A 16,876-nucleotide genomic window follows, 5' to 3' on the forward strand; every position below is an offset into this window, starting at 1 on the left:
CCGTATTAACAATACGATCTCTCTGAACACATCACGTCGAATAAATGACTTTTTGAACGATTAAAACATCGAATACGACAACCTCCTTATTACCCTGATTTAGTTCCCAATGACTTTTTCTTATTCCCACACGTCAAAAATGAACTACGTTGTCCTGAAGAAGCGTCCAAAGCGTTTTACTGATGTAATGATGCCCTTCTCAAAACCTCTAAAACGAGAAAATAAAGTGCACTTTTCGAACACACGTTTACCGCTTAATTTTCTCAGAGATGCCTATACCGATTTCAGCAAGCTTAGGCTTTTCTGGAAAGCTACTATTGGGCAATTAATTAAATTCGAAGATCAAGTGGCTGTGATTTCTGGTTCCGGAGATATGATGGTATAAGTGACTTAACCAACAAATCCCAGTGTTTTACAATGCCAAAAAAAATTCACAATACTAATGACCGCGTATAGAATCTCACAAATGTTTTAATGAGACTATTTAAATGGCATTGGCGCTCCACTAGGTGGATTAGGAAGGATTTTTTTTTTAATTTTCTGTTTGAAAATTTGGAAAAATATAACACTTTTCATCCCATTATTCCGGAACCGGAATTCGGATCTGAATAAAATTTCGTTGTAACCTATAAGGTCATAGGACCTTACATTTGAGACAAAGTTTGCGAAAATTAGTTGACCTATTCCGAAGAAATCGAAGGGATTTCGTTTTTTAGGGTTTGACCAAAAAAAAATTTGAGCCAATTTGTTTTGATACCTGATCCTGCTTATCATCTCCGGAACCGGAAACCAGTATAGCCAAATCCAGTTGGTTGGACCACTGACAAGATCAAGAGTAACAGTACCCCTATTCACTCAATTCCAATATTCATCTCATGTATCAAACTATAAGTTAGATTGAAATTTGATGTCTCTGTTTAATCCATTGACTCTAATGGTAAGATAAAAATAGATGCATTCGTCCTCGAGTTTTCGCGTTTCTATAACAAAGACTCTGCAAAGGTATTGTATTCAATTTAATCACAATTCGATGACTGAAATTCTAGTAATCCGCAAAATAACATGACGACTTCCAGTGGCGTCTCGTCCTCATGTGCACTTCGTGCACTGCACAACCGGTCGAATTAAAAGAATGAACTGCGTCCCCAACCCCATCCAAATTTAATTTTTTTAAATCTTTTTTTTATTCGATGAAAGCAGGTTGGATCGCACCGAAATTGCGTGTATTTACACACATCTCATATACATCAGACATAAAATTTCAAGTAGCTGTTGTCGCTGTGTTAGTGTCTTTTCCGTGCACATGAGTTACTGCACAGATTCAAGAAGAGAAAGAATTACTCAGCTCAGCTCTGAGATTTGTTTGTTTGATAAAAATCCCATCCGAAAGTATATCCGTTATCTCATTGTATTGAAAAAACACAAGCGAATCTCCATTTCTCAATCTTTAGTTTTCATTTACAACGAACTGTTACATCTGCAGTACATAAGCAGTGCACAACTAGTCAATTTTGTCACGGAACGCCACTGACGACTCTACTAATGAGATGACTATTGGTACAATAGCCCTATATTGAAACAGTTTTTAACACCGTTCCGTTGAGTTGGTACGGTCCTTGCATCGTTACCTTGAATGAAGGTTGGTATATTTTGACACTCCTTAAAGACTTTACATTCGAATCAAAGTTTTCATACATCGGTTTAGCAGTGCCTGAAAAAATCGAGTACACTTTTTTCATTCTTTTGTACATTTTACTCCGTCCATCCGGTACCGGCAGTCGGATCTGAAAAAAAACCTCAATAGCAGACTTTGTGCCCATAAGATCGTTGGGACTATGAGACAATTTATATGAATCTAAACTTGCAAAAATCGATCCAGTGAAAGAAGAAGTTTTTCAGAAAATTCTGTGTAAGAGAAAATCGAGTTCAATTATTTTCATTTTTTGCAAATATTACCAGTTACTCCGGAACCGAAAGTCGGATTCGGAAAAAAATGAATAGCAGACTATTGAACAATGAGACCTTTCATTATACAGGGTGCTCCATCTTTTATGTCGTAAACATTGAATAACTTTGAGAGAAGACTTTTTTGTGGATTAGTTTTTAAAAACAATATCAATTGAGTGGCCAGCTTTATTAGCAATTACAAGATGACTCATTTTTCTGCGTTTGCTATTACCATTTCGAGCATCTGCCTTTTTGCCGCGATATTTCAGCGCATTGTTTCGGTGAATTGACGTTTTGCAAAACATATCTGATTCATTCTGATATTATTCTTATTGTTTTGAAAGTTATGCAGCGTTTACATACCGACATACAAGATGAAGCCTCCTGTATAACTTCAAATAGAATAACATGTCAGTTTAAGTTTATGCAAAGATACAAGGAGAAGTGTTTTGTATGGATTCATTATTGCAGTAGCTCTAAAATCACCTCATTTAGCTGACTGTGATAATGATTTCATTCTTTCAACTGTACGTATTTCCTTTGTTTTATGTATTCGTTATTGCTAGACGTAACAATTATTGCTGATGAGACAGTATTCAATAGTTTTAAAGTCTCCATGCCGGTTTCAATTGTGGTGAATGTTTTCCGTAGCATCCAGCGGGCTCTCAGAAATAGCACGCTTAGTTTATTTCAGTTTAAATATTCTAATGCAAATTTATGACATCGGGCATCGTCTAACGATGTGATTCAAGATTTTTTTTGTTTCTGCTGAATCGTATAATAAGGTTTCTACAAAACATTCATGCATCTATTTGGAGCGAGCATTGTAATTTTTTCCTGAATTTCAGATAGAGAATTCCGGTCCAGGATTCAATTTTCAAATTCGGATCCAAAATTCAGTCCTAGAGTCTAGATCCGGAATTTAGTTCAAAAATATTCAGAATTTAATTCCTGCATTTTTTAATTGAATTTAGAATCTGAATTATAGAATGCGTTTTAGAACTGAATTTTGGATTTGAGTTCAGGCTCTCAATTTCGGGTTGAAGCTTCAGCATGTCAGGTTCAGAATTTAGTTTGAAAATAATGAAACTTAATTCTGAACAGGAATTTTGAATCTGTATTCCAAGTCCAGAACTGATTTCCGAAATTTAGACCCAAACTTCAGCTCTAAAATCAAGATCCTGATCTCAATTCCAGATTTCAGTTTTTAAAATCCAGGCTTAGATTCAAGTTTAGAGATTCGGCTTCAGCTCCGGAATTCTGGAACTCGATTATGGACAATGAAATGAATTTTAGTTCTGGATTTTGGAAAAATCTGGTATTGGATTCGGAAACTAAATTTCAGAACATGAATTGGATTCTGGTCTGAACGTAACAAGTCAATTGGAATTGATAAAGCATCAAATTTTAACCTCTTCACTTATAAAACATTTTAGAAAATTTGTAGTATCGAGTTATTTGTAACTATTTCATTTTACTAAAAATTCTTTCACAAATTGCTAATCATATCTCCGATGACGAGGAGAAAAAATTATGTTAATACGCTAAATCAAACAAAAGATATTCACGTTAAAAAAGTTATCACTCACCCATATAATAAATCTAAAAAAAGGGGTGGGTAATATCAGGAACATAACTGGATGACGCGAATACGAATAAAAATTCACACTTCTGAATATCTAAAATCGTTCTGCAAGGTTTCATTTCGTTATTTTTAGAATTGTAACGGTAAAAGCAAAGTCTTGGCATTACATTCCTTTGGTGGAATTTGGCCTTTCTGTTTCAACAGACTTCGCAGTCGATTCTTAGTGTACAGAATCATTGCATGGCTAGTATTATGGATCCTACTGACACTAAGAATCCTTCCAAGTCGGGGCTATACTTAAATACGACGAATTCACGATACACTTATTTTAGCACACGAATTATTAAGACATGACGAAAGAGAGTGAAATTCTTTTACAATTTATATTATTACCCAGTTGGTAACCCGAAAATGCAAAGTCATTCACTGCACCAAAACCTTCATCCGACCACGAGAAAGTCAAACAAGCGTCATGAGTTTCTCTTCAATAATCGTTAAAACCAACCATTTTAGAAAACTAATTTTGAGTTATTTTTGATTATTTTATTCTACTGAAAATTTCATCAGAAATTGCTGACCATATTTCTGATAGCATGGAGAAAAAAATATGTTATTAGGTTAAGTACAATGTTAGATATTAGCGATTAAGTTCTACTCATTCTTGTAGAGGGTAAATTTTGAAAAGGCGTAAAGTAAGTTGTATTCATGAAAGAAAAAAGTTCCATAGTAAAGTAAGATGTATTCACATCAAAATGAAATCTACATTTCACTACTTCTCTTTAAAAATGAGATGACGAATTGCTGAGATTCTGTAAGATTTTTTTATAGCATTCAGTAGACTTTAGGACAGAAGATTTGAAAATAAAACTTGTTCCGAATAATGTCAGTATCGCTTAAACAAAACCTTATTTTAATCTAGCCATAATTTTTATAGACATGCTTAAATAAAGAGTTATTGTTCTCGAGTTGTATCTATCTGAAGTGTAACATACATTGTTGCCGCTTTTGCTTTTCCTCTTTTCACATATGGATTGAAGCATACGGTATATGTTCATACAAGATCACACACACAGTATATTATGTAACGCTTCCATCAAAATGAGGAATCAGATCCCCCAATAAGAGAACATCAAGTCATTACTAATAAGCAGATTATTCATCAATTGAAACTTTGTTAGCCAAAGGATCAGATCACTTAGATAAAACAATGCGCATCTCCCGCGCATTGTTAAATTTCTAGTAATTAGATCTGCAGTTAGTAATATACGCTTCAAACAAAAGGAGCTATAATTAGCACTCAATTACAGAGGGGTCTCGTATAATGCGGTTAACCGGGGGCATGAAAAGCGAATTCGCGATAAAACCCCACAGCATATGGGATTTTGACTGATTGGGGCTGTGAACAGTTATCTCGCTTCGGTCGATAGATAGAGCTATACCCTTCTCGACAAACTTGTTGTAGATACTTAGACCAACAATTTAGTGTACACTGAAGCCTGTTTTTATGCGAATTTACGTACCGCATAAAAAAACTGCATAAAAAACCGCATTACTCTGAAAATTCGCATGAAAAAACCGCATAACTCTGAAAATTCGCATAAAAAAAGTCGCGTAAAAAAACCGCATAAAAAAAGACCGCATAAAAAAAGACCTCAGTGTAGTTTGACAGACAATAAGTTGAGAACTGTTCCGCTAGGAGCGCTTTGAAAAGAGCTTGAAATAATTCATATGTTATGAATAGAAAAAACCTGTTTGAATCCACCTAGTGATGAATGATGCCTTTCTCAGGTCTCACATGTTTTCAAATATAATGTGTGGTATTCTTAAAAATAATTATCTTTGATTCTTAAAAAAACAAAAAGGTTTGTCCATAAACTAATATAACGTACAGAGTGAAACAGTACTCAGGTCGGTTATGCCATCTCTGAGGAACCGAAAAAAGGGGAATCTGGGAACCGGTATAAGCGAAGTTGGTTCGAGAAGAGCAACTGGAATCCATTTTGAAGTCTATGGCTACAACCTTCGGTCGTTCATCAAAAACCCAAGAAGAAGGAAAGCCAAATTAATGCTTGGCCGTCTACTGACAATAACTACCGATTGGAAAAGTTTTGAGGCAAGTTTAAAAATTATTTGACTTTTCATTTCCGGTGCTTCCGCGATCAGAAAACGAGAACCAGCATAGCCGGAATCGAATTGTTTGGTTGTCTATTGACAATGGCTACCGATTTAAATAGTTTCGAGGCAAATTAATAATTTTTTTTACGTGTTTAGTTTCGCCGCTTCAAGTGACGGTATCCAATTTTTAAAACACTTCACCATATAATTCCGGAACCAAAAGTCGGATTCGGTTGAAATTTGGAAGTTTTATACGGGACAATGAGACCTTTCCTGACCTGAAGTTTGTTGAAATCGGTCACGCCATCTCTGAGAAAAGTGAGGAAGTAATTTTTTCACTTATCACCCTGTAACTCTGGAACCGGAAGTCGAATCAAAATTCAGGAACTAACGCATAGGACAATTATACCTTCAATTTGAAACTAAGTTTGTGAGAATCGGTGTAGCCGTCTCTGAGAAAAGTAAGTGGATTTACTGGAATTCCAATAAAATTCAGGAACTTTGTGTGGGGTTACAAGACTTTCCATTTAAATCTAAGTTCATGAAAATCGGTTCAGCCATCTCCAAGGAAAGTGAGTGCAACAAAATGTTGCATACATACATACACACACATATACACATACAGACATTTTGCGTTCTTGACGAACTGAGTCAAATGGTATATGACACTCGGACCTCGGTTCAAAAGTCGGTTTTTCACAGTGATTGCATAACCTTTCTATATGAGAAAGGTAAAACAGTTTGAACATGAAATATCACGAATGTTTTGGCATCTGGAATCATCAAAAGACTTTTCAAGAGACTCAAAGTTAATTAACAAGTGAAAAGTATATTTCGTAATCACTCCATCAGATGAAATTAGTGTGCTTGCTATGTGTGCCAGAAATTTCAATATCAAAATTATGCTCTAGTGCGAAAACTAAAAGATTTAGTGACTTTGTCTTCTACAAAAATGCTCGGAATGCAGCGATTTACATTATGAAAATCACATTAGTTAGAGACTCACCCAACGTAATTTATGTTATATTCACTCCGATTCAGTATTTTGTTCGAATCGGATTGTTTAGAACGAACACGAAATTTTTCATTACAGAATCGATCTAGCTCGAGTTTTCCATACAAAAGCAACACTCGATTGAATTACAGAATGCAAATTTTTACATTCGTTTGACAAAATCCGATTCGATCGAAATACACAATAGGGGTGATCAGTGTTGGTGATTGCCGAAAATTTCACAGAAGCTGCTATATTGCTATCTATATTGTATACAACATTTTCAATCCGGTAGAAGATGCTACAAGAACTCGAGTCATTCAATGCATGAACCGCGAGAGAATTTTTCTACATTCCTTCGCTCCACTTCATACTCTGAGTATTTCTCGGCCCTTAAAAAAAATTACAGTCTGATAATGATCGTTGCTGTGTGGAATTTCCCAAGAGACAATCGCAATTTGACAATTATCGCAGAGAATCGAATCGATGATTCAACTTGATGATTTTCATACTAGGTTGCAATATTTCAAAACCCTTGTGTGGAGCATTCACATACATTTTCATAGACACAACTTATACAAAGATTATATGCACATAGTTAGAATAAGCGGCAATAGTAAAATGATTCTATCGCAACTATCAACTGCCTGTATAGAATCGGATCGCGAAACGAGAATAAGCGACCGTTTGTTGCTTCAGAGAAGATCCCCACAGCGGCGTGCAAACCTTTGATTCTCAGAAATGTCATCGAGAGAAATTCGCACTCGCACTGGTGTCGATTCTATGTTAAATGAGCCATGCCGGGTTTTTGTTGTTGCGATGATTTCGAACTCTCTTTTATGGCACTGATTCAATCGTTGAAGAGTTGCCAAAGAACGTTCTTTGATACGATAAAAGCCATCCTTGGGGGTGATTAAGCACTTGCGCATATGATATGCGGGGAGGACAAATTTTATACTAAAACACCCTCCATTATGCAGTAAATGATCTTCCGAACAACTTTCGTAAACCGAAACGAGTAGTCTGATAGACACTGTAAACAATACGATACACAAGTTCCACCTGGTAGAGTGATTACTGTTGAATACATTTATGTTTTGCGCATAATTTATGTTTTGCACAGAAACTGATTCAGGACCACCACCTTTCCAAATAATCAAAATCGTTACGCGTAATCAAACTTTATGGTATTAAATGCAATATAATATTTTTTATGCTTTTGTCAATGCGGTTCTGGTGAGACAGTTTCAACTAATATTAATTAAATTATTAGTTTTAGTCTCCACAAACACAACAAACTCAAACGTTTTTATACTATACTCAATTTATGAGTTTTCAAGAAATGTTGATGAATTGGCGGTCGCTATAAAATAAAAATATCCCGGGTTGGCGGTTCAATGCATAGGGCACTGGTATTACAAACCAGTTGTCGTATGTTCGAGCCCCGACCTGGAAGGATTCGCAGTGTCAGTAGGATCGTACCACCAGTCATGCACTGGTTCTGGGCACTCTGAATCGGTTTCGAAGTCTGTTGAAACAGAAGGTCAAAGGCTTGCTTTTTTATGAAATAAAATTAAAAAACCATACATGTCACGTTTTATGTACTTATCATTATATCTAGCAATACAAATAATCAAAACTTTAATGTAAAGTTCGAGTTTCACTCTCTCAGGTTCCTCAGATTCCAGATGTCGATAGCTTATTCATGTTAATACTCTAGTAGCTTACTAGCGCCTTCTAGGAAAATAGTTTTCGATTCGTCTATCTTCCACGAATTTATTGAAAAACTGATCGATAACATCACTTCCGCAAACAATTCTGATTTTCAGTTACTGAAGACTACCTTGTAGATACGAACTGTTTAGTCAATCATTTAATATTGAAACCCTAGAACAACTTCTCGAAAAAAAACGTGCCTAATCCACCTAGCAGTGAGATGATACCTTTTTTTTATCAATCCGCATGTGTTTTTTGCATGACTATTCTTCGCTGTTTCAGTTTTCATGACATTATTCTAATGTCCGTCGTTTTAAGTGGAAATTTGAGATTTTAATCACTCATTACTCTGTAATGTCGAAACTGCAAATTGGATCGAATTTGAATCTAAAAGTGTAACAATCGATTAAACATTCCATGATATGTCGAAGTAATTTCCACTTTAGAGTTTAGGGTAATTTAGGGTACTTCCAGAGCCGGTATTCAGAAACCAGCATAAACCAAACCGATCCGTATGGCCATATGACAAATAAATTGCAACATTTTTGAGTCCAACTTTAAAGCTTTTCGGGATTGCCATCTTCTATATCGCTTTGAATTTTAAAAATTCATCATCCTACAATTCCATAATCGGAAGTCAGAATTGGATAAAATTGGATTTATTTTAACTTTTGTTTCTGAAATTCGATTTGGCTTTCTTTGAGAAAACGATTGAGCTTTGAGAAACGATTCGATACTGCACCCGGAATTCGAAATTTGGTGTAACCGAAGTTAAACAAATTCACCTGAGTAGCTGTATAGTTTACATTTGTTTCAAAATGTTTGAAAATCAATGTAGACATCTTTGAGGAATCGTAGTGCGAATTAAATTTTTGGGTGCCTTCCGAAACGAAAACTGAATACAACCAAAAATGAAATAATTTTATTTGGTTATCGACTATCCAAATCTGCTAACCCGATAACCCTGATTAATTTAAGTGAAGTAACATTTTTTATACTAATCACCCTGTATCTCCGAAACCGGAAGTTGGATCTGACTGAAAAACAAAATGTTTTATAGAATCTTAGAACTTTTCATTTGAATCTTAGATCGGTTAAGCCATCTACGAGAAAAATGAGTTACACATTTTTAATTTCGTTTCACATATCATCCTGTAGTTCCGAAACCAGAGGTCGGAACCAAACATAATTCAGGAACTTTGTTTGGGAGCATACGACTTTTCATATGAATCTGAGTTTATAGAAAACGGTTGAGTCATCTCCGAAAAAATTGAGTGAAATTATTTGTCACACACGCATTTGTTGATCTCGACGAACTGATTCGAATGGTATATGGGTGTTATGTTCTTCTAGCATTTATTACTGTAAGTACCTTAAATCAATATAATTATGGAATTGCTTTCAACTCGAAAATTCCGCCATCATCTGGTTTACATATGGCATATTCGAACGATTATGTTGCCAAAAACGAACCGTGCTAAAATCGGTCCGAGGCAAAATATCATGCTGTACACAGTCTTTTGGGTACTTACAAACAAACGTATGTAACAGTATAAAAAATCGTGTTTTATACTACTCCCAAGCATTTCTTTGCCAGACAGCACTCAAAACTTCTACTACTGAAATAGGGAAAAAAGTCGCTTACACTAAAATTTCGATATCTCCGTTAAAAATGGACGGATTTTAACAATCTATGGCTTGTTGTATAGCTATTACCGAGCGGAATTTAAGTATGGAAGAATATGCTGTTTCCAAGGTCAAGTGTGACAGATACTGTAAAAAATTTTGACATAAAACTTCGTATAACTCAAAAAGTAAACATTCTAATTTGCAAGTCACTTGAAGCTCAAATCGTTTTGTCTGTAATTAGCGAATGATTTATATCAAGCATTTTTCAAAGCGTCCCTGACTATGCAGTCCTCAACTAATTGTCTGGCAATCTACACTAAATTGTTGATCTAAGTATCTACAACAAGTTTGCCGAATATTGTGTGGCTCTATCTGTCATCGGAGCGAGATAACCGTTCACAACCCCAATCAGTCGAAATCCCATATGCTCTGGGTTTCGTATATTGCGGTTTTCCGGCAATAACGAATCCGGGAGCAACGAATACCGGCAAACCGCGTTGTACGAGACCTCACAGTACGTCTTCAACACCGGGTATTAAAACGCAAATTACTGCCCGGCGAAGAATGCATCCGAGTTGGTAGTCCTGTTTGAAAGGGTCCAAAGCTGGATCCACTGTTGTTTTTCATGATTTTCAATTTATATAAATAAATTCCTCACGTAGGGTATATTTGGAAAAATTGTTTGTCGGAACAGAAAAATAAAATGTTTCGATGTTTTTTGAATGTATATCATTTCTCGTTCGTTATTTTCCTAGCCATTGAAAAGGAACCATCCGTCTAACAGAAATTCGATTTTGTCAGTAAAATTACAATTTTGATTAGCATTCCAAACCGACACAACAAGGCGAATGAATGTTCTCCACTATTTGTGAACAATCCTACACATTAGCCGATACGTTAGCCGTATACGTTTCCATCGGTGAGACGGGTTACGTGCGGCCACAACCACAAGCACCGTCTGTGGATTGCTTTTTGCCACACACCACCGAAGCTTCCGTTTTTAGCATGTCGCACTTTGCCGACTGTTTCCACCGCTTTCCAGCCGTCTTCCTAAGTACGATTATTGCCGATTATTGTGTTTTAGCATTTCTGTTCCTCCTGCATATTGGCACGTGTATCAAGTTTCACGAACACTCAACACTGCAACCCTAACCCGTTTCGTGAATGTGCAATTCAGCAAAACAGCGCAATCGAACCTAACTCAAAACACAGCCGAAATGCGGCCTCATATAAACAATCATTTCTGCCATTGATGTTTACACGCATTTTAGGCCAACCGCACACATCAACGCTCAATAAATCACCACTTGGAAGCTTTGGCCAGCAAAGCACACACACACACGCGGGCGCGTAAATGCACCGTTGTTGGTTGAGAATCCCATCATTCCTTCCTTTTAGAACTCAAATCAACCGTGCAATGATTACGACTATCATGACCCTACACTCCGGTGGAAATCATCACCAAAAAAGCACTGCATCCATTCTTCCAGGCAGAAAATTTGGTTAACGCAGTCGACTGTAAATGCTGCTCACCAAATGTTGCAAGGCATGCGGTCTAATTACATCAAGTACATGGGATGCACTTCCTCTCTCTCTCTCGGTCTTCTCCGTGGTCCTATTCCGATGATCGAAAACTACACGCTCGAACCCACGTACAGGGTTGCCACATATACAGATTAATCTGCATTTTACAGATTTTTCAGATAAATTTGTGACCAAGATTCTGTATATGCAGATTACAGATTTTTGGCAAAAAATACAGATTTGTACAGATTTTTGATAGCGTGGATTAAAAATTGCTTAGGCTTTCAAAAATTGCTTCTGATAAGATAAAAAGATGGCCATAACGTAAGGTAGTAAAGAAGAAAGATTACCAATTGATCAATCAGATTAAGTTTCACTTTCAGATTGGATTTTGAAAGATTTTCGTCAAATCATTAGTTCGAAAGGCTCCAACACAAAAACAACTTCCAGCGTTTTTTCAACTACAAAATCATAAATTTCAGACTAAGAAAAGTTTTGGTATCTTTAAATTTGTGTTCTAACGACCTTTTCATTCCGTTGTGCTTCGATTTCTTAGCACTTCTATATACAGATTTTCAATACAGGTTATTGAGCTCCCGATACAGATTTACAGATTTTTCTTCTGAAAAATGCAGATTTAAATGTGGCAACCCTGCCCACGTACGCAACGCAGTAACTGTAATGCAATACGAATCTAAACTCCAGTACCTATCGACCGACCGACCGACCGAACGAACAAACTGACTGATTTCAACTGAATGGAATGGGACCGGTTGATGGGCATTCCCCTATTCTTCGATCCCCGCAGATCGCCGACGCTTCGCGTTTGTGGCACTTCTGCTGACGCTTTGCTGTTGGTTTGTAGTCGTCGTCGTCGGGTCTCTCTACTATAACCAAACAAACAGGCAGCAGCATTAGCAGCAGGCAAACGAAACAAGCATCGACAAACGGCCCCGGCTGGAAAGCTGTCGGGTGATGGAACAAGTTTTGGCCACCGCTAGGGGTGCTTAAAATCTGCTGCGATCGACATTGACAGATCGTCGTCGGTCGTGTGCTGTTTTGTGCGAATAGATTGTTGAATGATACATTAGCAGTTGTAATAATTTGATAAGTTATAATGAACTAAATTTTTATTAGAACAATATATTTATAAATATCTCTTTCCAACAAGTACACACAACATTTTGCTGGATTCTGATATTTTGTGACAAAAACAATGTTGTCGTTTACTTTTCATATTGAAAAATTGCAATAGTGTTTCGAAAATATTCATTCAGCATTTGGTAAATTTTTACTTTTACCCGAAAAGAAAACATAAATGAGCAATACCATTTGAATTCGAAGGAGTTTTTTGTATTTTAAGATTTGGCTCAAAATTGTATACGTTTAATCCATGATCAAAACGGACAATTTTCATCATCACGCATTCGTTAATCATTTTGATTTTGAATGGCCTAAGCAAAAATCACTCGGACTTTGTGGTAGTACAAACTGCAAAAATAATTTTTGCATTCTAAAAAAATATTTTTTATTTTTATGTTTTAGCTAACAACCGATGAATAGACAAAAAATAACAAATCGGTAGTAACATGTGTAAAACTAATGCTTATTACTAGAATTTTAAACATGCACTTCAAGCATGTCGGTCATAATTTCGTAGATTGGACTTTCATGTACGAGATTATATCGAGTATTGCGTAACTGAGAGTTGTTGAGCCGAGCAATGAGCATAATATTTTGTAACATTCACGGGGGCTTATAGTATGATATGCCCTAATCACATGTTAGTACCGATATTTCGTAAAATTGTGAATGGGGGTGGGAATCAATTTACACTTCTTACAAGGTAAAGAAGTTGGACACAATCAGACCACCCGTAAAAAAATACACCATTGATTTTACAGCATAAACAATTGATTCACAATTAGATCTATGGGTTACAATTCATTTCATTGTATCTTGACAAGATTTTTTTTATATTGTTTCTACGATTCACAATTGAATTTATTGTACACGTGGTGTTTCAAACAATATGCAAACTGTACATTTGATTGTTTTCCTAGAAAACAAGTATGAGAAAATTTTATGATTTGAATTGTTACGATACTTAACAACCTATACATTCTATTGTAAAAAGCATATTCACAATTAATTGAATAGTGTATAACAAATAAAATATTTTTCAATGGCCAAAGCAAAATTATGGAAGGTTTTTCAACAACAAATCGTATTGTTTTCTACAATATTTTCTTTCGGGCATACCGAGATTCATCATTTGCTTATAAATGTAAAAATTGAGCGTTGTTTTGATTTCTGGATTGATCATGGAGTGGATATGACTAATATTGATTAAAATAGACAACAGGTCATTAGGTGGTTTCAATCATTCTTATGTCTGGAATTGGTCACTAATTTTGATCAATTTGATGCAGCTGGGGTGAATATTAATATATCACATTCGTTCTGAGCTGGTGAATTTAATTCGAAAAGAAGGACTATCATCATCAGGAATAAGAGTAAATTAACATCTTATGAACCGTTAAAAAACTTTCAAACCTTTCCGATCCGATTCGGTGTTATGACACATTACTATGATGACGAAACTGATTCGGGCTGTGTAAATACACTATCAGATCGAGGAAGGGTCGAATTTCTCCAAATTTGACACGGATGTCACCTTCTAACAGAAAGTGTGAGATGTGTGTTTCTGGAGTAGTACAGTGGACCATTAAATACAATAACACCTAGTATTTCTGTACGAAAACATGTAATTCTGTAATGTAATATTTCGTAATTTCCCTTTCCACCATACCTAAGTTCTTTCTTACTCTAACTTTGTCACTCTCAGCACGGAACAACGGTTAATAAAATACTGAATATATTTTCTTAAAGGACTAGGAAACTACTCGTAGTCCTCAGCATATTGCAATGATTATGACAGAGCCGATACTGTCCACTGATTTGTGGAAGAAATGAAATATGCTAATCATATCTCACATGATTAGTGGTATGTATGTGTGCATAGATTGCAATGTGTATTAACTCATCATTTCTGTTTCCCCTGTCCTTTGGCTCAGAAAGGGGAATGGAATCATGTCCTCTTTATCATCTCTGGGAGCCGCAAACAACGTGGACAACATCGTCCACAGTCTGCACACCTAGTAGTTGGATTGCATGTTAAATGTAGCTCTCTCTTAGATTACGTTGTAGTTTCTATGGCATCGTTATTTTCACTCAGCTCTTTACTAACTCACTCATCAATCATCATTTATATCACTATAGGCATGCAAAACAAAATCGACAAAGATAGAAACAATCAGAGCAAATTAGAAAAGTTATTGTTAGTATACCAATCATTTCTAGATAATTAAAGTAATAATCGTATGTACCGCTTCAGACATAAAAGCTAAAGGAAAACAGGGACAAGAACAAAGCGGATACACCACAAAATTCTCCGAAGTTCCATCAACGATGACGTTGAAAACACGAAAGCAGTTGGTAGGATGACAAAATACCAATACGATACAGACGCACGACCCAATGATTGACTCGCTTGGGTTACGAGGATTTCCTCCTTCGTTGCTGGTGTTCATTTGGCCACCATAGCCTAGTTCGTCCGGTATGGAAAGTGTGGAGCCTTGTAACCCCCACCCTCTGCCAGAGTAGCCCATAAAGGAATAAAAATTGTTTAACCTATCAACGTAATTTTATGAAAGTACTTAACATTTACACTAAAAACCTGTTCTCGATCCACCTAGTTCTCTTGTCATTTACACAGTCTCATCAAAACATTTTTTGTTTATTAAGATAAGTTCTTTCCCGAATTGGGGCCCATTTTTCATACAAATTCATTCAAATTATTCAAATTTCCGGAAGTTAACAAAATTATGGTTCAGCGTTTACGTCACATATTAGGCAACATTCGTAAAACAAAATGTATCGGAAATAATACATTTGAATTTCCGGTTCCAGAAATTCAATTGGTCAAATACGATAAAATTGTTCGGATAGAAAATAGTGTCGGTTGTCGGTTGCGTCACTTATACGATCTACAGAACCGGAAAACTGGTTTCCGATGCTTCTTTTGAAACTTGGGTTTTCCAGCATTTCCATTACTTTTCTATAGAGAAAGGTAAAAAAGAAGGTAATCATAATTTTGCTGAAGGCTATCGTTCCAGTAACACAGTGGATTAGTTTAAAAATTTTGTCGTGAATACTACTTACTTCACTCTGGGAAGCCTTCTCAAAATTTACCCTTCACAAGAATGAATAGAACTCAATCGTGAAAATCTTTTGTTGTACTTAACTCAACAACATAATTTTTCTACACGCTATCGAAAATATGATCAGGAATTTGTGATTTAATTCTCAACAATATTACGTAACCATAAATAATTCGAAAACAATGGTGAGGTTCTTCCACCAACATCTGTAAGAACAAACCTGGTATAAAGTGTGGAACGCTCAGGTTATGCTCTCATTTGGACTTCGGTCGTCAGGGGGAGCAGTGGTACAAAACCTCAACCGCTAACGTCGTGCTCTCAATCGGACGCAAATAGCATTCCGCTGCTGAATATTGGTTCTGGATTCGGGAACTAAATTTTGGATTGATTTCTGTAAATGAATTCTTAAACTGAATTCCGAATCTATTCTGATCCATTTGAATTCTGAACTTTATTTCAGGTTTAGAATTAGGTTTTAAAATTCTGTTCCAGAATTCAGAGCCAGCATGCTGGAAATGAATTCTTTAATTGGATTCTGGAACTAGATTTTGGAGATAAATTCAAATTCAGAATCCAATTCTAGAACTATATAGCAACTGAATCGAGTTTTTTTTAATTTTTGAATTCAGGCCCAGTTCCTTAATTCTATAAATCGGTTCTTTATATTTTCCCAAAGAACTATACGAAGTTTTCTTACTATGTGAGTCTACAAAAAACACCCACTTGTCCAACATAAATTGGATAGAAAGGTAAGTAAATTGTGATCGAAAAATTTACTAGATAAAAGCGCAAGATGCATATATGTAGTTAATGCAACTAACGAAAATTGACAATATTTGGAAATCTTTAAGATATGAACTGAATGAAAAAGAAAATCCCCCTTAATTGAGAATTACAAGATTTAACCATTTCTAAGGTGCAGGATTGTCTATCAACTAAAATTTACAATTTGGAAACCTCAAATAATAATTAGATGAAAGAGGAAGTCAACAGTAATTGAAAATCTGTGCCCTTGAATATAATGCAGCAATGAATTCCACATCAAAACAAAGACATATACCGGTAAAATCTTCTATATTTTACTGAAAGATTAAATTATAGATTTTTTATCGTTTCGAACATTCGCAGCGCCTTTGTTCAAAA

The 16,876-nt window shown here is 35.8% G+C and overlaps 2 protein-coding genes across 4 annotated transcripts in view; one reads left to right on the forward strand and one right to left on the reverse strand.

Moving 5' to 3' along the window:
• LOC131439621 (probable G-protein coupled receptor Mth-like 5) overlaps positions 1–12,272 on the reverse strand; it is a 53,819-nt gene extending 41,547 nt beyond the window's left edge. Inside the window, exon 1 of one of the 3 annotated variants that reach the window (XM_058610889.1) lies at positions 12,219–12,272. The gene's annotated coding sequence lies outside the window, so the exon portion shown is untranslated. Of the gene's footprint in view, positions 1–11,519; positions 12,187–12,218 lie in introns of those variants that run through there. The other 2 variants (XM_058610881.1, XM_058610873.1) reach the window with 2 other exon arrangements.
• Positions 1–16,876, forward strand: part of LOC131439615 (RNA helicase aquarius) — a 211,167-nt gene that overhangs the window by 50,969 nt on the left and 143,322 nt on the right. The gene's annotated exons all lie outside the window — the stretch shown is intronic.

Source organism: Malaya genurostris, chromosome 1 (genome assembly GCF_030247185.1).
Source record: "Malaya genurostris strain Urasoe2022 chromosome 1, Malgen_1.1, whole genome shotgun sequence".
Taxonomy (NCBI): Eukaryota; Metazoa; Arthropoda; class Insecta; order Diptera; family Culicidae; genus Malaya; species Malaya genurostris.